Here is an 18,564-nt window from a genome sequence, read left to right as displayed (position 1 = left end):
TTATTAAGTATACAACATTCTGCTTTCATGTATATCTGCACACCAGAAGAGGGCACCAGATCTCATAACAGATGGTTGTGAGCTACCATGTGGTTGCTGGGAATTGAACTCAGGACCTCTGGAAGAACAGCCAGTACTCTTAACCTCTGAGCCATCTCTCCAGCCCGGTAAAAATTTGTTTTTACATTGTCATGTAGCATAATGAAGTATACTGAGAAGAAAGATCTCATCAATCTGATTTCTCAATTCACCCAAAATGAACACCCACTCAGTCCATCCACTGCCACTAACTGTTTAATTTCTACTCCAGCTGTTTCCCCTGTTGAGTGATGTACTGACCTTGGAACAGCTTTCTTCCTCTACTTCTCCCTCATTGGTTTGCATGGGAACAGACTCTGTGCAAAACTCTGCAGAAACACAGACACTGCCTGGAAGGTAAAAGAGAAAAACACATGTAAAGACTTCAAGGTAAAAGTTTGCTTTTTCAAATATTTAGATGGAAATCTGTCGTGGAGATTCTGGATGATGTGAAGCAATGACTTTAACCAAGTGTACTTCTCAGTGTGAATATATGTATGGTGAGGCATCCTCCTTGGGAAAAGGTAGAGTGGAAATCTTCTCCATCTTGAAGGACAGTTGGAAAAGGTTCAAGACAATGGGTTACTAATAGCTTTATATTTCTTGACCTATTTGCTAGACTTCTGGCAAAGGTGATATAGAAAATTTCAATGACACTTACAATAGACACCTGCCAGAAAGGATGCCAATGAGCAAAGAGGTGATACCACACTGGGTTTACCTTCCTGAGTATTACACTACTGAAACTGGCTGTCTTTCTTGGGTTATAGCTATGTTGAACATCCTAGGCTTTTGTAACTGATGTACTTTATCATTTTGTGTACCTTCTAAAGGAAATATGCCTAAGAAACTAAATGTCAGCTCATTCATTTTTACACAAATTGGCTATCTATAGATTACAATAAAAGTAGTCTAATAAAAGTTTTCTCTAATAGTAAGAGCTAAAGGCCAGTGACATGAAATATCATGCATGTGCTGGGAGCAGAACTTGGATCCCTGTAAAAGCAGTAAGTACACTTAACTGCTGAGTCACTGCTCAAGCCCTCAAAGCTAACTTTTAAAGTTTCCTTTTGACACTTTCTATTTTTGCAAATTTCTCAAAACTGCCTGTCATCCATCCTAGTCACATTCTTCCTCTTTCTTCTTCCTCTTCTTTTGTTTGTTTGTTTGTTTGTTTGAGACAGCCCTAGCTATCCTGGAACTAGCTGTGTAGACCAGGCTGACCTTGAACTCACAAAGATATGCCCACCTCTGCTAACACATGTGCCACCACTGCCCACAGCTTAGTCTTTTCTTTTTAAACCTAGAGTTCCCATATAAAAGAACATATGCAATATTTATCTTAAAATCTGGCTTATATTTTAATGAATCCAAATATGCAATTATTAAGAAATAATCAGTCAAACCAAAAGGAGCATTGTGACTGACCATTACAATGGATGCAAGTGACCACTACAACTGACAATCACAACAAACACTATAATTGACCAACACAGTGACTATGGCAATGACCAATATGGCTGATCACATCAATGTTCACCACAGTGAATACTAAAACTAGCCACCACAGTCAGCGCTAAGATGACCATCACAGTGAAAAATGTGAGTGACCACTACAGTGATAACAGTAGCCACTACAGCTGACCACACCAATGATCACCACAGTGACCACTGTGACTGGCCATTACAGGAAACACTATAACTGACCACCACAGTTACCATTGTGGCTGACCATCACAGTGAACACTACAAGTGACCCCCACAGTGACCAGTATGACTGACCCTCAGAGTGAACACTACAACTGACCACCACAGTGTGTATGGCAGTGACCACTTACAGATGACTACATGATCATCAGTGTCCACTATGACTAACCATCACAGTGGGCACTATCACTGACCACCACAATGACTACTATGACTGACCACTACAGTGTACACTACAACTGACCACCAAAGTACCCATGGCCATTACTATTATGGCTGACAATCACAGTGGACACAACTGAACAGCACAATGACCACTAAGTGACAGTTAAAAGATGATCATAATGCATGCTTCTATGCAGAGAAAGTCTTTGGGAATGTACCCAGCCCTCGATATCTACTCTGGTGCAGGCCTCTCTATAGCCAAGTCATAAGACCTGAAGCCAAGAAGGGACTTCTACATTTTAACATTGGTTATGAGACAAAGGGGTATCAAAATTCTGTGCTCACTAATAAAGTTTTTAAGGAACAAATGTATATTTATGTAATGAGAAATGCAAAACTGGCATAGTAGTAGCTGTCACTCAACCTCTATTCACTCGAGCCCAGATGAACTGTCTGTGCTCCCAAGTGAAACAAGCTTCCTGGAGTTGATCATGTCCTTCACTTTTTATGGCAGTTATGCATAAATAGAATTGTTCTTTCTATGAAAATTAAGTTGGTGGAGCTGGGAATTCAGCTCAGTTGGTACAGTGCTTGCCTAGCATTTTTGAGGCCGAGTTTGATCCCCAGTACCCTATAAAATTAGATGTGGTGTGTATAACTATAAAATGTAAGCACTTCAAAGACTGATCAGGAGGATGCTTTAAATTTGAAGTCAAACTGAGGGAGACAGGGCAAGGCCCTGCCTCAAAAGCAAAAGAGAAGGGAGGAGGAAGAGAAGAAAAAGTTGGCAACACCGGAAAAATTTAATAACCTATCCAGAAAGATGTGGCATGCACAGTGCTTCACAACTGTCTCCCTCTTGGTTAAAGTAAAGATCACAGTCATACACCATGTACCATCAGCATAACTCAGACCCTGCTTGCTTGGGTTTCCAGGCCTCTGTGGCTCACAGATGATGCTGTTTCTCTCCAACAGCTTCTAGATCCCTGCTTCCTTGGCAAGGGCTCTATCTCCAGCCTTTCTTTTACAAAACCTACTACATGTATGGGTATTTTGCTTCCATATGTCCACACATCATGTGTGGATCTGGTCTATCAGATTCCCTAGAATTATAATTATAGATGGTTATGAGCTGCAATGTAGGTGCTGAGAATTGAACCCTGGTCCTCTGAAAAGAGCAGCAAATATTCTTAACTGCTGAGCTATCTCTCCAGCCCCATCTAGGAGGTATTATCTTCACCTGCCCATCCCCGACAGGGTTTCTCTGTGTAACCCTGACTGTCCTAGAACTCCCTCTGTAGACCAGGCTGGCCTCTAACTCAAGAGTCTGCCCGCCAGTGCTGAGATTAAAGGTGGGAGCCACCACTAACCAGCTCTTCACCTCTTTTTTAAAAGATTATTTTATCTTACTTTATATGTTATAAATGTTTTGCCTGAATATATGTATATGTACCACATGTGTGACTGCTGTAGTCCCTGGAAATGGGGTTATAGATAGTTATGAGCCACTGAACCATCTCTCTAGCCCCTTCCTGAACCCTCTTATCTGCTGGCCACTGACTAGGCTCATGTGATACTCACTGACAGTAGACAGGAAGACTGGCAGTGGCTGAGCAGCTGTTCTATTACAAACTACTCATTCTTATCAGGTTAACTTCAGCTATAGTTTTACTACCTTAACCCTTTGGATTTGCCTACTTGGTCTTTTTTTTTTTTTCTAATATCTTGTTCTAGCCTGACTTGCTTGGCTTATCAGTCCCCTATTCTGTCAGTCACTGCTCTTTCCCTTCCCCATCCCCAGAAACACTCATCTGTCTTCCACCCTTCCTACTACCCTCTACCTTCAAGACTTTAACCTCAACTTTTGCCCCTATAATCACTTCTCAATCCATTATCTCTTCACAAGTTCTTTCCCATTCATCACAGCCCAATTGGGTCTGGTCTGGTCTGTTCCAGCCCTCAAATTTCTAACTTGTTAGAGTAGAAATGGCTAAAACAGACTAACAAAGAATACTGAATTACCCAGCAGCTGACAAAGGCAGACAACCTTACTGTTACTAAGCACAAAAGGGCAAGAGCAAGTGACATTCGGAGATAGCTGTGGCTATAACCACAGACTCAAACACTAATGCTTATTTATGTGTGACCTTGAGAAAATGACTGCTGTGACTGCACCTGGAAAGGAAGCCTTCCTCATCTTTCTGCACCACTTTACTTCTGTACCTGCCCCAGAACAGGTATAGAAACTTGCCTGAGAACTCCGAAAGACAAGATATGTGGCCTTCATCCTTTTTCTTCAAGCAGCAGCAGCCCAAGAAGCACGCATTCTCCTTGGTTCCTCATAAATGTGGGACAACTTCACAATTTCCCATAGAAGACAAAGTCAACTGAGGGTTGTTTGTTTGTTTGTGTTTTTTAAACTATGTAGCTGAGACTGGTCTTGAACTCCTGCTCCTCTTGCATTCATCTCCCAAAGTGCTGGGACTATAGGCATACACAAACACACCTACCAAGTCTGTTGAGTTCTGTGGTTTAGTACTAAGAAACTCTCTGCTCCATATATAGGTTTAGTAACAGAAGCGGCATCATGGCCCCTTGAATGACATCATCTTTTATCTTGTTTACTATCAGCAGAAGGACAGTGCCATTTCAACAACCCTAACCTCTGGAGTACTGAACTGAAATTTACTTTTATTTTTTTTCTGGTGTCCTTAGAGGTCAGGAGAGGGCATCAGATCCCCTGAGACTGGAGTTATAAATTGCCATGTGAGTGCTGAGAGTCAAACCTGAGTCCTCTGCAAGAACAACAAATGCCTTAACAACTGAGTCAACTTCCCAGCTCTGAGACTAAAATCTTGATAAAAAGACATGAACTAAAATTTTAGGGCATTTTATATGTGGGATTTTGAGGTTTCTGTTAAGCTGGGCTTCAGGGAGGCACAATGTGTTTTCTTGTACATTAGGCCAAGTGAGTGTTTATAGCTATACACTAGCTTTTAGCTACTGAGTCTTATAATCTAGAGGCCACCCAGCATTTTGACCTCAGCAGTGACTGTAGTTATGGCAACTTTGTCGTTAGGTAAGTGGCTGTTTCTATAGAGACAATGCTGCATGCATTAGGCTCAGAGCCTTAGCAAAAGCTTAGGGGTTTGTAGGTCTCACCAAGAATAAGCCACAGCTTGTCACAGTGGTTGGTGGTACTGAAAGCTCATATAAACTAAATGTCAGTTGTGCAGGTAGCCTCAGCATACACTGACCACTCTGGCCTAGCAAGCAAATGCCGGCTGTGCTGGCCTCAGCAAAGAGAACAGGGCATTAGCAGGCTTGGGTAGTTTCAGTGTAGAGAGATTGCTGTCTGACCTTGAATTATGCCTGCCCAGCTTTTCTTAAACCAGCATGGCTGAGGCAAAGATTAGATGGTGGACAAGAGACTTTCTTCACACACACCTTTTAGACAATTTGAGTGAGACAATTATTAGCTGCCTATAAGCTACAAGGCAGCTGAACTTCAAGCAGCACAGACATTACAAAGCCAGCAAAGTTCTATGTTTAAATTGTTTGTGCTAGACATACGTAGGTGTTTCACAGAGGAAATGGAAATGAAGATGTTTCTGACTGTAACTCTTGTGAGAGAGGAAGGAAGGGTCTGGGCATACCCTGGCAGACCCAGACCTACTGGTTAAGACCATTCCTCTGAGAGATAAAAGGGCATGCTAAAAAAAGAAAGCCCCTCCGCTGATACTCTTGATACTTTCTTCCTCATGATACAGTATCAATGTTTTAATAATAGAGATGCAAATCCTGACACAAGTTGTCAGGATGAAGTACTTATCTGATTAGTGTGTCTAGAAGAAATTCAACCTGGACTTGCAGGATCCAAATCCTCTGCTGCTCCTTTACCTTGCAGATATTCATTCTGCTCTATTCCCCACTCTTCGAAGAGGGAGTCTTACCTCAGACTAGGGCTGCCATCTCAATATACCTGTTAGGTCCTAGAGTTCAGAATAAGAGGCCTACTTGCCCTCGGACAGAAGCCAGCCCTCTATACTATACTCATAATGAAGGGAAATTGTAATCTCTACTTGTCTCACTCCTTTGCCCTATGTCTCTGTTAGTTCAGGACTTGGTAGGGGAAGTATTATTTACTGGATGCTCTTCTGTCCCAATTTATGTAATATTTACTTTCCAAATTAAGTTCACTATTCTGTGTAGTGATATTTTATTTGTAATCTAACAAAGCTTGCCTGAAGATCAGAATGTAGAGCTAAGCCACTAGTTAGCCACACACCTAGTTAAGAGCTAAATCACTAGTTAGCCATAGAGGACAGGCAGTGGTGGCCACCTGTAATCCCAGCACTCAGGAGACAGAGGCAGAAGTATCTCTGTGAGTTCAAGGCTACCCTGGACTGCATGACAGTGAATCAGTCTAAAAGAGAAACAGAGCTCACACCCTTGATCCCAGCCTTGGGATGTCACACCTTTAATCCCAGCACTAGAGAAAATATAAAGCAGGAGCTCAGTGCAGTCTAGGCAGGAGTTTGAGGATTCAAGGACACAGGATCACTCTTTCAATCTGAGGTAAAGGTAAGAGCTAGTGGCTAGCTGTTTTGTTTTTCTGATCTTCAGGTTTAACCCCAACATCTGTGTCTTTTTTTGTTTGTTTGTTTGTTTTTGTTTTTTCTCTGTGTTATAGTCCTAGCTGTTCTGGAACTTGCTTTGTAGACCAAGCTGACCTCGAGCTCCTATACAGACACCTGCCTCTACCTCCCGAGTTTTGGGATTAAAGGCATGTGCTGCCACCACCTGGTGATTTTTCTATTTTTATATATCTGTTAAAAACAAATAAACAAACAAACAAACAAACAAACATGCTGGGCGTGTTACCTTTAATCCCAGCACTCGGGAGGCAGAGGCAGGTGGATCTCTGTGAGTTCAGGTCTACAGAGTGAGTTCCAGGACAGCCTCCAAAGCTACACAGAGAAACCCTGTCTCGGAAAAAAAAACAAACAAAAAAACCCTTCAAAGTTTTTAAGAAGTTTATAGGCAAGACTACAGATGCTGAATAACATCAGGGTAAAACAATGGATAACTACTAGTGCAATAACAGCAGGCTTTTTCAACTCAGAAAGAAGGGACAGCAGGAGAGGTAAAGCAGCTGTGTCTCCTTCCTCTTCTAAATGCTGAAAGAAGGGAAAGAGCAGCAACCAAGACACAAAACCACAAAAAGAACCACTGCTTATCTAGGAAACAGGAAACAGTCTTATAGAAGAATAGGGACAACATGGGTGGTACAGAGTTTGCCTAGCATATGCAAAGCCTTAGGTTTGATGCCAGCGCCACCAAATAAGACAACTCAAGACAAGACTTACAGATAGAGATTCTTTATTAAACAATGCAGACTCAAAGACTGAAATTAAGTTTTGAAGGGTTCTATAGGCCCCAAGATGCCACAGGAGCAGATTCAGCAAAGTGACTTGTTAAATCTCCTTTAGAAGGCAAATGTGGGTTAGAGCAGTAAAGAATGCCCACTTAAATCTGTAATTCCTAATCCTAACAACTAACTTCTCAGTATGGGACCAAGAATCAAATCTCAGTATCAATATGAATGCCAGTGCATTTTGTGAGTGTGTGCATGTGTGGTGTTGGGGACACACTGTGGGTGTAAGGAATTGAAGCCAGGTCTTCTGGAAGAACAGCCAGTGCTCTTAAATGCTGAACCATCTCTCCAGTTTGTAAATAAAAATTTTTAAGCGAATGCAAGAAAGAAGCCTTCCCATACACTTTCCTTCTTTTTAAAATGAAGACCCTTGATTTACTGCTGATGATTTAAAAAAAAAAACAAAAAACAGGAAAACTTACTACCTTTGACAGTATCCTGGGGCAACACAAGCCTGAGACAATCAGTCCAGGTTACATTTAGTGCAAAAAGCCAAAACCCTGAAAAGAAAAAATGACAATGAACCACTCAGACAATGTAAGCTGTCCAGAGAAGCAGCAGAATAGGAAATTTCATCTGAGTTCACTCTTTTGTTTAGAGTTTGTGGACAGTGGCCTAACTTTGCAAACCTCTTACTCAAGGGTTCTTTCAAAGTTAAGTGAAAAAGAGTAAACTGTACTTATTACACAAGGTGCTGAACACCCGTTCAATAAAGGCCAAGTTGTAGTTAAAAATGTAGGGTAAAGGCTGGGGATGATGCTCCCTGGTGAAGTCCTGACCCAGAGTCTGAGGCTCTAGTAACACATGAAAACAACAATTTCTGAAGTGACATTAAAATCTGTTCAATCTTTACTACTTTCTTTTTAAACAAATTGAGTTTTTTTTATTACTACTGTGTGCATAATGTGTGTGTGTGTGTGTGAATGAGAAAAAGCATACAACAGTGTTCATGTGGAGGTAAGAGGACAGTTTTTAGAAATCAGTTCTCTCCTTCCACCTTGATATGGGTTCCAGATTAAACTCGGGTTGTTAGACAAGCACCTTTATGTCCTGAGCATCTCTGTTTTTGTTTGTTTGCTTGGTGATACTGTCTCCCCATATGACCCACAACAATGACCAGCATGGCATGATAACCCTAAGGGTTCAACAGTGGCATGTATACCAATAGCCCTGTAATTGATCTTAAGGCCTGCTCAACAAAAGGAAAAATCATGCCTGGTACTGAAAACCTAGCCAATTATCTGGCGCTAATGAAGTCATGGATCTTGGAGGAGAACCTACAACTGCATAATCCCTAACTACGTTCTAAATATTTTTCCTATTCCCACAGGTAAGTGTACCCTTCACTCCTCATCAAAGAAACTTTTCTTTGAAACTGATGGAGACCATTATTTAAAAAAAAAATAACATAGCTAATCAAAATGCAGAGAACAAGACCTTATGTGATGCCCATTTCCAACTGATACAGCTACAACACAATTCTTACACCTAAGGCTCAGGGTTCATTTCACAAGAGGGGCTGGAAAAATTATAAGAGCCAAAGGAACAAAATTTCTCCTACAAATGTCAGAAAGGCTACATCCCTTAAGTCTCATTCATCAACATGAATGCCTAAACAATGACACCAATGATCATACTAACAGGGAGTGGGGAGTCTCAACCCTAGACAAAGAGCTATGGGCAACTGGTGAATGCTGAGAGTGGGACAAATGATCTTACCCTGGGAATAGCTCCATACAATACCAAGTGAACCACCCTGAGATCAACACATATGCAGTTAGCATTATATGTACTGAGCAGGTTGTAATTATCTATTTAGGAAAACACACACACACACACACACACCAATAATTAAAGACAAAAGAAGCCATGGATTTGAGATTAGGGGTGCATGCATAGAGGAGATTGATGGGGAAAAGAGATTGGAAGAATTATAATTTCAAAGAATAAAGAATATGTCTTTAAAAAGTAGTGTCTCCCTATATAGCCCAGGCTGGCCAAGAATTTGCAATCCTTACCAGGTAGTGGTGGCATAAACCTTTAAACCCAGAACTCGGGAAGCAGAAACAGACAGATCTCTGTGAGTTCAAGGCCAACCTAGTCTACTGATCGAGTTCCAGGTCAGCCTCCAAAGTTACAGAGAAACCCTGTCTCAAAAACCGAAACAACAAAGAATTCACAATCCTCCTGCTTCACTTTCCCTAGTGCTAAGATTATAGGCAAGCCACAAGGCACATTTTTTTTTTTTTCCGGAGACAGGTTTTCCTCGCTTTTCTGGCACTCACTCTGCAGATCAGGCTGGCCTCAGAGAGATCCACCTGCCTCTGCCTCCCAAATGCTGGGATTAAAAGCATGAGCAATATAAGCAAATCTTTTTTTGTTTGTTTGTTTTTGTTGTTGTTGTTGTTGTTTTTCAAGACAGGGTTTCTCTGTGTAGCTTTGGAGCCTGTCCTGGAACTCGCTCTGTAGACCAGGCTGGCCCCCCCCAATGCTGGGATTAAAGGTGTGTGCCACCAACACCCACCACAAGCAAATCTTTACTATTTCTTATTTTATTTGTTCTATCTACCTCAAAAATACCAAATTGCCCTTTCAATGTCTCCATCTGGATGTCTCATAATCACTAGACTCAACTTGACCCAAACTCTACCTCCACCCTTCCTAGACTACTCTCTTTCTTCACTGTCTATACCAAGGCCCTGATCAGAACCTAAGTTCATCTCAAGTAATCTCACCCCCAAGCCTCTCATACAAGTCCATCAGTATGCTTTCAATTTTTGCACCTCAGCTCCACCCATAATTCTTCATTTTCACTGTCATTATCTCTGCTTCCTCAAAGTCTCTGTTCCACTCTTGCTCCTCCCCAATCCACTGCTAAATAACAGTTGGTACAATCGCTTCAATTTAGCTCATTACCAGCAGCTAGTAAATGCAGTGGTGACTTTATTTTCTAATGACAAGTCTCTCTCCTGTTCAGAATGCACCTATTGGGTGTAGAGATGGGTAAAAACAAGGCCAGGCCAGGCTGCCAGAAAACTGTCTCCATCTAGAAGTTGTCTACTTTGTTTCACAACCAACCTTATGTTCTGTCTATGAGAGGACATGCCATTCCCCATGCTTATAGTGGTTATACACTATAAGGAATAGCCTTAGGTCCCCAGTATGTCACAACGGTTGAAGTGGTACTTTACTGAATGACCACATCTACCACCACTTCTGTTTCCATACCTCATACTGTTTGAATCAATACACCAATGGTATTACAAGCAGAATTAGGACTATCTTAATTACTCTCATGCTTCTGTTATACACACTGTTGTTAAACAATCTCAAAAGTAAATTTGACCTTTATGTATGCTGTGACTTAAAATGAGTAAGTATCCATTACCTTTAGTGCAGGTTTTTAAAAAAGAACTTATCAGACCCATTTCTCCACTGTGCATTCCAACTTGCATCTAGTCTCCTTGTCCACCACACATGAGCTAATTGCTGCTGGAGGTTCTTTGCTGATCCCCTTCCTCTCCATTGCCGCTGGTATCCTCTCCAGGACTTTTCCAGATCCTCCTCTGAGATACATTGTGTTACACTGGTAATACACATGTGTCTGTCTTCTTTTCCCAGCATGAGCTCCCTGACAGCAAAGATTAAGTTTTACATGTCTTTAATTTGGTGAGTAGATGGCTTTCACATGTGCTGAAATGAACCCCAACTGCATCCCTGGAGTTTAATGCATAATGTTGGCAGTTCCCCATCAAATGGCACTGAAGAAGTTAAAGGGGATGGCTGCACCTCCTCAGACAGATCTGGTCCTCCTGGAAGACCCAATGCTATATAGTTACATGTGACCCTTGGCACTTCAGAGAAGGGTCAGATTCTGAAGTTTGTTGTCAGCCTCTGATTATCAACAGAACAACACTGTCTCATTTTAGCTCTCTGTTCTGATTAAAGTTTCTGCCCAGACTGACCCATGACTTCTCTCTAGATCTATCATCAGTCCAAACTCTACACCAATGTCACAATGTAGCTCATTATTACATATGCTCTTGACAGACAACTTTAGGTGGAGATGGTAACCAACAAGATCCTTTGCCTGTTTCACTGTCATCTTGGACACTCGCTGACACTTATCAAGAACAAAAAGACACTGGGACAGGAACAGATGAGCACGGGAAACTAGGTAATTTTCCAGGTGCTTTCTTTTCCTTATAAGAGACAGGGCATCTTTGCACTCCTGGGCTCAAGTGACTGTGCCACCTCAGCCTCCCAAGTAGCTGACATTATCTGCGGGCTCTGCCATTCCTGGATTCTAGGTATTCTCCAACTGGGTTTCTCAAAAAAGCTTCCTGACTTATCTGTACTGAGTACATACATATTGAAGAAGAGCATAAACACTGATTCTAAAACTAACAGTTTAAGTTATCTACAGAAGTATTTCCCTTATAAGAGATGAATACCAGGAAAATGCCTTCAAACGACTATTTTGAAATGCTCAGAAGTAATCTTAACCCTACCACCTGGTCATGCATTGTCATGGTGGTAAGCTACCAACTACTACAGTTTCCTCTACTCTCTTAAGGAGCAACCAGAGAATCTGCAGACCTTGGACTCATCCATCCCCAGCAGGTCTTGTTAAATGAAATAGACTACAGTCAAGTATTTAACTAAACTCACAGGATATAATTACAGCTGAGAGTTTCCTAGGGAATATGGCAAGGTGAAAGACATATATATTCAACAAATGACACTTACTTTTCTAGTATCACCTCTGATGTGACAGGGTTTTAATTTTCAAACTTAACTATTCAGTGTGATTCAACTTAATTCTCATTTAAAAAATTCAAGCAGCACAGAAAAAGCCCGTCATCAGTCAGTCTCTCCCCTCACCATCCTTCTTAGTTCTTACTAAGTTCTTACTTAGTTCTTACTAAGAAGGATGGTGGCATCTGCATATATTTAGTGTAGCTCTTGAAATGCAGACTGTTAAGGAATATGCTATACTCCAGCACTAAAAACAAAGCAAATAAAAAGCACCTAAACAAAAACAACAAAATAAAACACTGCATTTTATTTTATTTATTTATTTATTTATTTATTTGGTTTTTCGAGACAGGGTTTCTCTCTGTGGCTTTGGAGACTGTCCTGGAACTAGCCCTTGTAGACCAGGCTGGTCTCGAACTCACAGACATCCTCTGTCTCTGCCTCCTAAGTGCTGGAATTAAAGGATTTGTGCACCACCAACGCCCAGTCGGCTTTTTGTTGTTGTTGTTTTTTGGAACACTGCAATTTTTTTGTTTGTTTTGTTTTTTCCAGACAGGATTTCTCTGTTTAGCTTTGGAGCCTGTCCTGGAACTCATGCTGTAGACCAGGCTGGGCTCAAACTCAAAGAGATCCACCTGCCTCTGCCTCCTAAGTGCTGGGATTAAAGATGGGCATCACCACCACCTGGCCACATTTTTGTTACTATATATTTTATTGATTTATTTTCTGAGACAGGGTCTCACATAATTCAGGCTGGCCCCACCTCCCTCAATAGGGGAGAATGACTTGAATTTCTGATCCCCCTGCTACTTCTAAAGTACTAAGGATGGAACCTAAGACTTCTTTTTTTGCTTTCTGAAACAGGGTTTCTTGGTATAGCCTTGGCTGTCCTAGAACTTGCTCTGTAGACCAGGCTGGCCTCAAACTAAGAGATCCCTGTATCTGCTTCCCAAGTACTGGGACTGAATCCAGGACTTTGTGCATATTAGACAAGCAATGCCTTATTTTTCTAAAGATTTTATTTATTATGTATACAACATTCTGCTTCCATGTATATCTGCACACCAGAAGAGGGCACCAGATCTCATAACAAATGACTGTGAGCCACCATGTGGTTGCTGGGAATTGAACTCAGGACCTCTGGAAGAGCAGTCAGTGCTCTTAATCTCTGAGCCATCTCTCTAGACCAAGCAATGCCTTATTATTGTGGATTTTTTGTTTTGTTTTGTTTTTGGTCGTTGTTTTGGGTTTTGGAGGGTTTTGTTTTTGCAGGGGTAGGGGTGTGAGAGACAGGGTCTTCCTATGTAGCTTAGGCTAACCTCAAATACCCTTGCTTTGTCCTTCCAATGACCAGGATTACAGGCCTGTGAAACCAAATGAGACACAAATGAACACTGAAAATTATGACTGCATACACTGATGGCAACTGGTTATCAAGCTGTTCAGGGGGCCAGGCTGTGGCTTCATATGCCTTTAATCCCAGCACTTGGGAGGCAAAGGCTTGATCTAGTACAGGTCTTCTACAGGCAGCCACAGCTGCTATAAATTCACAAGTTCGGTAGTCCTGTCTTGATCCGAAGACATTGTTTAGCTCTAGTCTCTGAAAAATTTACCAACTTGCCCAGTGGTGGTGGCACACACCTTTGATTCCAGCACTTGGGAGACAGAGGTAGGAGGATCTCTGTAGTTCAAGGCCAACCTGGTCTACAGAGTGAGTTCCAGGCCAGCCATAGCTACAAAGAGAAACTTGGTCTTGAAAAAAAACAAAAACAAAAAAGATGTCCAAGGGTGGTATCTTAAGTGAAGCCATACATGTAAGAGAAGTACAGAATACCAGCAAGGAGGGTGGAAAAGGTCTTTCCAGGCCAGTTCTGTGAGGGGACTGCTAGCCCAAGTAGAAAAAAAAAAAAAAAAAAAAGGTTACCTGCTAACTTAAATTCCACAGCTAATAGCAGAAGCCTAGAACACAGTTGCAAGCAGGCAGGAGTGTTTAGCCACCAAAACATAGGGTTTACTTTGCCCCAAGATTTGGAAATGCTACCTTCACAGCTTCAATTTAGGTCAATATTTTAGAAATGCTTAGGTCTGCCCATTCCTAAACACATATCTGTTACAGATATTAGTCGAAGATGTGTTACATTTGTTTGTGCTGTGGAAGATTTGTTTATTGATGTAAAGACGTATTGCATTCTTTTATGGTGAATTTGTTTAACTGTGTTATTTTGGGCATTGAAAACACCTGATTGACTTAACAGAGAGCCGAACGGCCAATAGCTAGGCACGAGAGGAATAGACAGGGCTGCCAGGCAGAGGGAATAAATAAAAGGAGAAAAAATGAAGAGGGAGGAGTGAGAAAAGGAGGAGAGGAAGATGATGGGGGTCAGCCACCCAGCCACCAGCCAGACATGGAATAAGAAGGAAAGATATAAAGAAATAGAGAAAGGTAAAAGTGTTGTAATTTAAAAAGTGGTACTCCAGAGAAAGACACCATGGGACAGAGCTCACATAGAGGTTTTTTTTCTTTTGTTTTTATTTCTTTTGTTTGTTTGTTTGTTTTTGTTTTAATTAGGAAAAGGGAATGGCAAAGGGGAAAGGGAAGAGGGGAGATTGGCCTCTGGGGAGGGGCAGTAGAAGAGAAAAGAGAAGGGAGGAGCACAAGACAGTGAGGCAGAGAAGGAAAGGGAGGGAGCCAGAGGGAGAGGGAACAGATAGAAGGGAAAGAGAAAGATGGGAGTTGGGACCTTTTAAAAGGGAGCGTAGTGAATGGGCACAGGTGGTGCTCTTAGTGGCTGCAGCTGAAGACATATCCTGACAGAACACCGGGGCAGGCCAGTACAGATATCTGAATACTAACAAAAAGCCCAGAGGCAAAAGGTACATGGGGATAATTTAAGAAAAGCTGGCTAGAAAAAAGCCAAGCTAAGGCCACACATTCTTAAGCAAGAATAAGTCTCCATGTATTTATTTGGGAGCTGGGTGGTGGGCCCCCATAAGAGTTAAAAGCAAAGAGTAAAAAACAAAAACCACAACTATACATATCCCTTTAATCCTAAATTCTGTGCTGGTGTCTCTTTTTCTCTGCTACTCATATTTGGTGAATTTTTTTTTTCTTTTGAGTGAGAGTCTCACTATATAATCTAGGCTGGCCTTGAACTCATGATCCTCCTGCCTCAAATTCCGGATGTAAGTGTGCACCACTAAGTCCAGCTCTGAAAAACCAGCTTGTGTTTATAGTTCCAATGTCCTTATCTCTTTTCACAAATGTAACCACCAACCTCTAGAACCAGATATATTACTGCCTACTGCCAATAGACTTCTCTACCTCCCGTGCCACAGGTCCCTAAAATTCAGTACAACTACAACTCAAACAGCCTGTCTCCATGTGTTCTCCCTCTGCCTCATATGAAATGTCATCATCTCACTCAAATCAGAACTCTGGCAATGTCATCAGCTCCTGCCTAGCACCAAATTTTACTAATTCTAATCTCTAATATTTCAGTGTGATTTTTCCTACCGGTGCCTATTCCACTGACTTCATCTGTTTTTTATTAGTTTTACTCATTTTTAAAAATTGGTTTTCTTGCCAGGCAGTGGTGGCACACACCTTTAATCCCAGTACTCAGGAGACGGAGGCAGGCGGATCTCTGTGAGCTCAAGACCAGCCTGGTCTACAAGAGCTAGTTCCAGGACAGCCTCCAAAGCCACAGAAAAACCCTGTTTCGAGAAAAAAAAAAAATTGGTTTTCTTGTTGGGCTGTGGGGGTGCAAGCTTTTAATCCCAGTACTCCAGAGGCAGAGACAAGCATATCTCTGTGAGTTCAAGGCCAATCTGGTCTACAGAGCAAGTGCCAGAAGGTTCCAAAGCTACACAGAGAAACGTCTTGAAAAACAACAACAAAATTGTGTTCTTATACTCAATACTCATCTTTCAACGTTAGAATGACATTCAGAAAGAACAAAATCTTGACTAAGAAAATATAATTTCCACTCCATGCTGTACCAGGTCCAGTACCTGCTTGCCTCTCTGACTTCATTTTACAAAGCCACTTTGCATTTTGTTTCCTTAGAGCACCCATGGTTTCATGTGCCTGTGTACAAGCTATTTCCTCTTAGAGGTACCCACAGGCCAAACTTCTCAATTTATAGACAGAAGCAGGCTTAGGTAATCTTTTCTGTGAAATCTTTGACACCATCTCATCTCATAGATAATCTGAATGTGCCCTTCCTCTGTGTTGGTAACTGTAAAGGCAATACTCCCTAAGCTTGCTTATGTGTGGGCTACAAGGTTGTAAACTTCCTGAAGGTATGTTCTGTGTGGTGTTTTAATAAGAATGGCTCCTGGCTCAGATATCTGAATGCTTAGTTATGCACTAGTTGAGAAGGATTAGGAAGTGTGGCCTTGTTGGAGTAAGTGTGACCTTGCAAGTGTGCTACTGGGGATGGGCTTTGAGGTTTCAAAGGCCCAAGCCAGGCACAGTGTAGCTCTCTCCTGCTTCCTGCAGATCTAGATGTAGAGTTCTCAGCTACCTCTCTAGCACCATGTCTGCCTGTGTACCACTTTACTCCCTGCCATGATGATAATGGAGTAAACCTCTGAAACTGTAAGCAAGCCCCAGTGTGGAAAATTCCTTTTCACTGTGTGAATATATGTTGATGAGGTTGGTTTAATAAAGACGCTGGCTGGCCAATATCTGGACAGGATAAGGTTAGGGGGAGAGCCAGAGAATTCTGGGAAGAAGAAGGGCAGAGTCAGGAGTCACAAACAGATACAGAGAGAAGCAAGAAGGGCATGCTGTACTGGAAAAGGTAGCAAGCCATGTGGCAAAGCATAGATAAAAAAATATGGATTAATTCAAAATGTAAGAGTTAACTATTAACAAGCCTGAGCTATTGGTCAACCATTTATATTTTATATTAAGTCTCTGAATGGTTATTTGGGAAGTGAGTGCCAAGCAACAGGAAAACTCTACCTACACCCCAGTTAAATGCTTTGTTTTTTAAGAGTTGCCCTAGTCATGGAAACAAAACAGAACACTAAGACAGTCTGCATCAGAGGGTCACTTAATACTTCATCAGTATCATTAAATACAGTGCCAGCCCAAGAGACATTCTCAATAAACCCTTTTGTGGGATAAGCACACATTTTTAGGAAAAAATAAAGTCAACCCAATACAATATTATGACTTACTCATCTCTTTTGAAAAGCATTGTACAGCAGGGCACATGCTATTCCCCCCATAGTACTTGGAGCAGTAGAGGAAGCCTTGGAACTGGTTTGCAGAAACCTAGAACTTACTATGTAGATCAAGCTGTCCTAGACCCACAGAGATCCAACTGCTTCTGCCTCCCACACCTGGTTGTAAAATTCTGACTTTAAAGTGTCAAATTTACTCTTCTACCTGGAAAATTAGGAAAGGCTGCCTGGTGTAGGAGAGCAGTTTAAACCAGGAATGATGAGAAAGACAGGTATCTCAGAGAGACAGGTATCTCACCTTGGGCTACTAAGCCAGTCTGTTCAATTATTAGGTCCTCCAGCCTGCCTCCAGGACAAATAGTCAATTCTTTAACAAAAGGGCTGGAAAACATGACTGCCCTCTGAAAACCTGAACACAAGTTACTGTAAGTCTCTTGGAAGTTGGGGTAGCATTGGTGGGGGATTTAAGTACTACACATAAGGAACAGTAGGAACTCAACCAGCTTTTCAGAATGTTTGTGAAGTACACCATACACTGTGCTATCAAGCTTTCTGAGAAAGACTTAAGTCAGGTTTCACTATAACTGCAGGTCACATAAGACTTTTATTTCATTTATTTGTAATGCCTGTTCTGGGGGAGTGTATGAATGTATGTGTGTGTATATGTATGTATGTATGTACATGTGGATGTGTAGGTCAGAAGACAACTTTAGGTGTCATCTTCAGGATCATTGTCTACTTCCCTTGAGACAGGGACCTCCATTGCCTGGAGCTCATCAGTTAGCCTAGACTAGCTGGACAGTGAGCCTCAGGGATTTTCTGTCTTCTGACCCTTAGTGCTGGAATTACAAGTATACACCACCACACCCAGCCTTAGGGTCTAGGGACTGAACTCAGGTCTTTTTGCAAGGACTTTACTGACTGAGCATCTCTCCAGCTCTCACATTTTTTATGCTTTATTTTTTGTTTAGAGGAACAGAGTCTCACTAGATACCCTAACCTCTCACCTCATACCGTATAGCTTGCCTAGAACTGGCAATCCTCTTGCCTTAGTTTCCCAAGTGTTGATTACAGGTGTCTACGCCCATATCTGACTCAGCAGAATATTTTTGTTACCCATTTATAATGAGTAAAGAAAAGTCTTATTTCTCCTTCTACACTGCACACTAATTCTGTTAACTTGAGTTCCTTGAGGCAAGGTTTGCTGTGAATCATGATGGCCTTCA

General features: G+C 41.7%; 1 long non-coding RNA gene across 1 annotated transcript in view; it reads right to left on the bottom strand.

Moving 5' to 3' along the window:
• LOC113834511 overlaps window positions 1-8,573 on the bottom strand; it is a 33,204-nt gene extending 24,631 nt beyond the window's left edge. The window contains exons 1-2 of the long non-coding RNA XR_003483067.2: window positions 7,813-8,573; window positions 340-428 (exon numbers count right to left, since the gene is read on the bottom strand). This is a non-coding gene — a long non-coding RNA (uncharacterized LOC113834511). The remainder of the gene's footprint in view (window positions 1-339; window positions 429-7,812) is intronic.
• Window positions 8,574-18,564: the final 9,991 nt, after the last annotated feature.

Source organism: Cricetulus griseus, chromosome 2 (assembly GCF_003668045.3).
Source record: "Cricetulus griseus strain 17A/GY chromosome 2, alternate assembly CriGri-PICRH-1.0, whole genome shotgun sequence".
Taxonomy (NCBI): domain Eukaryota; kingdom Metazoa; phylum Chordata; class Mammalia; order Rodentia; family Cricetidae; genus Cricetulus; species Cricetulus griseus.
This window is presented reverse-complemented; position numbering and strand designations above follow the sequence as displayed.